The sequence below is a fragment of the Propithecus coquereli genome, unplaced genomic scaffold (genome assembly GCF_000956105.1).
Source record: "Propithecus coquereli isolate 6110/MARCELLA unplaced genomic scaffold, Pcoq_1.0 Scaffold170, whole genome shotgun sequence".
Classification (NCBI taxonomy): domain Eukaryota; kingdom Metazoa; phylum Chordata; class Mammalia; order Primates; family Indriidae; genus Propithecus; species Propithecus coquereli.
This window is the reverse complement of record NW_012141636.1, coordinates 4,488,890-4,495,451: the sequence shown is the minus strand read 5'-3', so window position 1 is coordinate 4,495,451 and position 6,562 is coordinate 4,488,890. Positions and strand designations below refer to the sequence as shown.

The 6,562-nt window shown below is 32.1% G+C and overlaps 1 protein-coding gene across 2 annotated transcripts in view; it reads right to left on the bottom strand.

The window, feature by feature from the left end:
• The window catches only part of TMEM135 (transmembrane protein 135), a 236,969-nt gene that overhangs the window by 127,871 nt on the left and 102,536 nt on the right, over positions 1 to 6,562 (bottom strand). The gene's annotated exons all lie outside the window — the stretch shown is intronic.

The window sequence follows — 6,562 nt, the reverse complement described above, 5'->3', positions numbered from 1 at the left end:
AAAAAATAGAACACACAGCTCACTCACACAGTCACACTCTTATAAGTGTGTAAACTGCTTTCATAAATAAGTGAATTCAAGCCATACTTTATAAATGAGAATAGATCTAAAAACAATAAAAATTCAAATCACTATATCAAATTACATGGAATAAAATTTATTTCTCTCCTTAATAAGTAATATGATGGCTGATATCTTCAAGTAGCGCACGCATTGCAAAAGAAGTATATATATGGTTTTTTGAAAACTCTTATATTCACTCATATTTACCAAATTAGCAATGCCTTCAACTGGAGGTTAAAATACAAGCGTGTATAAGAAAAGTTTACTTCTCTTTAAATAACTCATAAATTTCTGATGTTTGCCCATATATAATATACATAAATATGTAATTTCATTGTTATTCCCATTGACTTATAGCACAAAAACTGAAATTGGTACCAGAAATGGCCTTAAGACAGAAGTGTATATAAATCAATTATAAAAGAAATAGACAAAGTAGTAATAGAGCTTCCAATAAAAATGCCCCAGGCCCAGATTTCTCAGGATAGGGCAATGCTACTTGAAACTACTCCAAAAACACAAAAAATAAGAAAAACATCCAACTTATTTTTATAAAATCAGTATAACACTAATCTGAAAATTTAAAAACAACTTCATCAAAAAGAAACTATACATACTTTATTTATTAACATTGTTGCTAAAGTCCCAAATAACGTATTCTAATGAAATTTTTTAAAATCACATATCATGATTGTAGTAGTTTTAAAATACATCCTACAAATTCATTACTCCTCCCTTCCAAAGGTAGAACCTAATTCCCCTCCCCTTAAGTGTTGGCTGTACTTAGTAAATCACTTCTAATGAGTAAAATATGGCAGAAGTGAGAGTGTGTGACTTTTGATATCAGTATGCAAAAGACATTGTGGCTTCTTCCTTGTTCTCTTTTAGAACACTCACTCTGCGGAAAGCTAGCTGACATGTCATAGGACATTAAAGCAAACCTATGGAGAAACACGGAAAGAGGAACTAAAGTCCCCTCCGACCAGCCAGCAAGGAATTAAGAGGCTTCTGTCAACAGCTATGTATGTAAGCCATTTTGGAAGATTCATAAAAAGGTATCTTATAAATCAGTGAACTATAGCATAGAAGAAACAATAAAGTATATATCAATATTGTAGTTAATTAACCAAATAAAATAAAAGTAATGGTCAAATCAACATGTAAATATGTATTACCTGAAAACTGGTAATACACAAAGAAAAAAAGAAATATTACCTGTGAATATAGTATTCAATTTAGGTATACATGAAGCAAAAAAATAACATCAAGAAATACCACGAAAATAATAAATTCATTGGTTGTACAACCTAGATGGAGACAGAAAATAAAGAAGATAGATCTGCTCCTTTCTCTCTTAGATCACTCTCCACACATCTTCTGCTCTGTCATACTGGTAACCCTTAGGAAGCTTCTTATTATTAATTTTGTACTCCTTAATGTTAATTCCAAATTTTTCACCTAACTCTCCAAAGTTTTGTTTATTTTAAGGTAACCTGTCTCACAGTGATTGCAAACAAATGCCTACAGTTATCTTTTTTTTTTTTTTTGAGACAGAGTCTTGTTCTGTTGCCCGGCTAGAGCACCGTTTAAAAAAAAAAAACTTTGAAATTCCAAAAGATTTTAAGTATTTTGGAAGTTTCAAGTTTTCCAATTACTAAAACATCATCAAAAAAGGAAAAACTAAGGAAAAGTTTGCCTGACTCATTAAAAATTTTCTGTAATAATCCTCACAGACAATAGCCAAAAATAAACTGGAATTAGGCCATAACAGGACTTCACAAAGATAGGGATTATGTGTATCAGGGAACAGTAAGAGTTTTGAAATCTGGAGAAAATCTGTAAACATGCAAGAAAAAATTCAAGAAGTAGATCAATTTTGGTCCTACCTGACAAAGTTATGAAATGAAGTGTATGAAGTTTTTGTAAGACAACTCTCTCAGAAATAAGTAGATTCAAAAGTATCATAACAGCAGTTTATCATTCTCCATCATTGATTTAAAAAGAAAAATGCTGATTTTGTATTTGTTGCTCTACCTTTGGCCTTTCCAAATGATTTTTTAAAAATCTACTTCAGTAGTAGTTTCCAAATGTGTACTTCCCAGCCCTATATTTTTGTCAAACAAATGTCACCAGAGGGACACTGCCCATGACAAGATGTTCTGTCTGCCATCCTCATCACTGTACAAACTCTTAACATGTTTGTAATAATTAAGAAATGTCTGAGAATGCCTGAAATTCCTAGAAAGGAAGTGTGAGGGAGGTCATGAATACAGTTGATATATTAGAGGAAATAGTCCTATGTGTGGGATTGGTTAAGCTTTTAAAAATCATGACACCAATCCAATAATAGAATTTAAAAAACAATTTTCTACTTTAAGCAATCATGGAAAGAATATACTGCATTGGGAAAAAGACAAATTTTTTTAATATAATTCAAAGAATGACAAAAACAGTCCCTGCTCTCTAGGAATTTTGATATAAAGTGAATATACGGAAAACAGAAAACAATGAAAAATCAAGGCAAAGTGACCAGTATGGAATAGAATACTTAGGGAGAAATGTATATTTAAAAGCTAGAACTTAAGCTAAAAAGCACATAAAATATGTGTGTGTATAATTTTAAATATAAAGTATGTGTTTACATTACAATTTATTTTATGTTATAGGGGCTTCTGTAGCAGATTTATATTTCTAATATAGTTTTCATAGGATGTTCATAAGATTAGTTTGAATTCCCTAAGCACACTGTAGGACGTATCAGAAAATAATATTGGAGAGAAATATTTCAAAGATGGAGAGCACCAGAGTTATAGGTGATTAAGACTCAAAACTGACCATAATATTTCACAAAATTAATAATTTCTCTTCCCAGGAAGAAAGAGAGTTAACCATGTTTGGAACAAATATAACTAATTAAAACATGAATTCTTTAAATTTTAATTTTTTTAACTTTTTAAAAAAATACATTTTCTTTATGAATTTATAGGACAGATCTACATTCAATGTCCAATGTCCAATATTTGACTATCAGTCAACCTAAATCAAACCCTTACTAAGGACTATGGAAGATTCTGTGGACTCAAAAACAGAAGAAGAAGATACAGATCCTGCCCTGGAGAGTTTGCTTCCTCCCTAGCTTTGAAAAAAAAAAAAAAAAACTTGAAGTAAGACTAGAAATTGTTATAAAATGGAAAAATAATCTATTAAATTTTATCAATTTATAATTTTTGAAAGTGGGCTATATATATCATTTTTCAACATTAAATCATTAATATTCTAACCCCAAATGTGGTATAAATTATAAAAATCTGAATATTAGCAAAAGTTACGTGTTTTGGATGTTTAAACATGAACATAACAAGCCTAACACACATTTGAACAGAAAAAGTACATACTGAAAGAACAAAGAGAAGTCTTCCAAAACACCAAGAAACTTTACCATTGTTACTGTTTCTCATTTCTTCAGTGGAATCTTTGACTATAGCCTGCATTCTCTGTAAGTTCTCAAAGTCACAAATCAGAGGAATAGTTCAGGAAACCTAAGAAGCAGTTTGAAATCAAAAAGAAGGGGAAAAATAGTATCATTTTTCAACCTATTAAGAAGACTAAAAATTAAAGTACCAGTGTTGACAAAGATGTGAGGAAAATAACATTCTCTTAATATACTCTGGGGTGTAAACTAATTCTAAGCCTTGGGAAGGCAATTGGGCCATATCAATTTTTTTTTAAGTATACACACCCTTTGACCTGGCAATTGTTCCTCCAGAAACATATCCTACTTAAGAATATACAAAAGTGCCTAAGAGTATATGCACAAGGATGTTCACTTTAGCATTATTAGAGAAATTAAGTACTGAAAACAACTCAGATGTTCAACAAGAGAATGAGTAAATAAATTATGGCATAACTATCCTACAGAGTAATTATAAAACAGTTACAAAGAGTGAGTTGGACTGGCATATGTAACAATTAGAAGGATGTTCATAGTTCATTTTATGTGAAAAAGGTAATATGAAGAATGTGTACGATCCCATTTTTATTACTAATATAGATACAATATATTATTTTTCTATGCTTATATAGATAGATGCATACATGTGAGGATGAATACAAAACAGAGAGGACACCACATCGAACTGTGAGTGGTTAACTCAGAGGGCAAGAGTGGAAAAGAGTGAAAAGAGGGAACATTTGTTTTTTATTTTACACATTTCTACATGCTTTGGAACTTTGCCAAGTAGCATATATTACTTTTATAATTTTCTAACAACTCAGCGGAAACATTAAAAGACAGGATAAGGGCAAGAGGAAGGTGATTAAAACAAAATAAAATACAGAATGCTAGGCTATAGTTTCTTATTTTCTCAGATTTGAATCCAAATTAGCTCAATTCAATTAACTTAGTGAAACTCCAAGACTTAAATTTTTGTTTTCCATAAAGGCCTCTGTATGAGATTGAGGGGATAGAGCATGAACAAAAAGATGACTGTACAAACTACACTGGCTCCCTCTCTATAACACTCTAAAGAAGCAAGCATCAGAACACCAAACAGTGGTCTGCTGAATTTCACCATCACAACAAAGGGAGCGGTCTGGAAGGAAGCTCTCCGTCATTGCTCAACTCTGAATTTGTAACTGGGAATTCCGAATAAATAACCTTATTTAGCAAAATATCCTATAGCATAAACACAAAACATTCTTTCTAAACAAAGACAGATAAAGGCAACATTAACTGATTCTCAAAGTATAATATAGACTAAGAGGGTTTAATTTTGAAAGATTGGCAAATAAACATCCCCTAGCCAGGCATAAGTAACATTTTGTGCTAGATAAATGAATGGTAAAGAATCCGATTTTGTTTATTTTTACCACAAACAATAAGAAATTGTTGAAACAGGATGGTGGCTAGATATTTCCTTTATAATTTTACAGTTTGATTGAAAAATGCTCCAATCTTTGAAATCTAAAGTTGTAAAATACCATCAAAAGATTCTCAATAGTCGGTACTATAAGCACAAAGCAAATCAAATGGCAACCACATGCACACACAGTACAACCAACACATACATACATAGCATATTTCAGCTCATATTAACATACAATCATTAACAAACCACATTCTGATAGGGCCCAAAGAGAGTGGGGTTTGAGGATCCATGTTGGTTAAGGTCAAGATCTGCAAGATCCCCAAAGCCCATGGGAGGGTTACATTGAGTTCAACAGGATCTGTTAGATTTGGCAGTTAGTGTTCCAACCCAACACAATACTTTATGACAGACAGTAACTATTTTTCTATTCCCTATTTTCATCTCACATGAACACATTAATAAGAATCTGGCCTCAGGTATTCCACCTGGTCAACTTCGTACACATACTTTCCCCGCCTGGCCCCTCTAACTTACTGCTCTTTACCTCAGAGACTTTCTGTGAAGTACTGCTATGTAACCTCTGGCACATAAAGTTCAAGCTAACAGTCTGTGGAAAATAAACTGTAAGAGTTTTATTAATGAACTCTTACTTGGTCTGACATATCTCCCTGTAAGACACAAACCAAGCACTGACATTTCTAAACATTTAAAATCTAAGTCAGAAAAAGTTTGAGAACCCAATAGGATAAAACATTCTTAACTAATCATAAGCATTTGGTCAAACCATTATTTTGGATAAGACCCACTTAATTATAAATCTTGAAATCAAAATATCCATAAAATGAACCACACAATAATAAATACATTTGCTAGTATATCATCTTTAAACATTGTTTTACTAGCCTTTATTTTTCCCCTCTTTTGCTCTGTAAAACAACTTTCTGTTCATTCCTACACCAACTTTAAATCAAAATATGGCATATCACTGAGTAAAAAATATTGGGCCATAAACCAGGTGATTCAAATTATTGAGTTTCACAATGTTTCACAACAAAATCATAAACTTATATATCTTAACTTATAAATCTTTATGTTTTCCTACTAATAAAATGGAGATAATTTTAATAAATGTACATAAGATGCTAAATGAGTATTACAATGCTAATCATTGAAATCTTACGTGAGAAAAATTTAATTGTCTTTAAAGACGAACTTTATTGTAGGTAACAGAGAGATTCCTTAACAGGAAAACTAAATCCCTCAGAGGATTAACTTCAATAATAAACAAATCTTTAAAAATCATCCACTCATATATCCTACATAACCAAAACTAACTGAAAAATTTTAATTCATGGGGGAGAAGTAACTTCTAAAGAATGAAACATTTTGTAAATTAAAAATCCTTTTGTGGCCGAGCACGGTAGCTCACGCCTGTAATCCTAGCACTCTGGGAGGCCGAGGCAGGCGGATTGTTTGAGTTCAGGAGTTCGAAACCAGCCTGAGCAACAGCAAGACCCCGTCTCTACTAAAAATAGAAAGAAATTAATGGGACAATTAAAAATATATAGAAAAAATTAGCCGGGCATGGTGGCGCATGCCTGTAGTCCCAGCTACTCGGGAGGCTGAGGCAG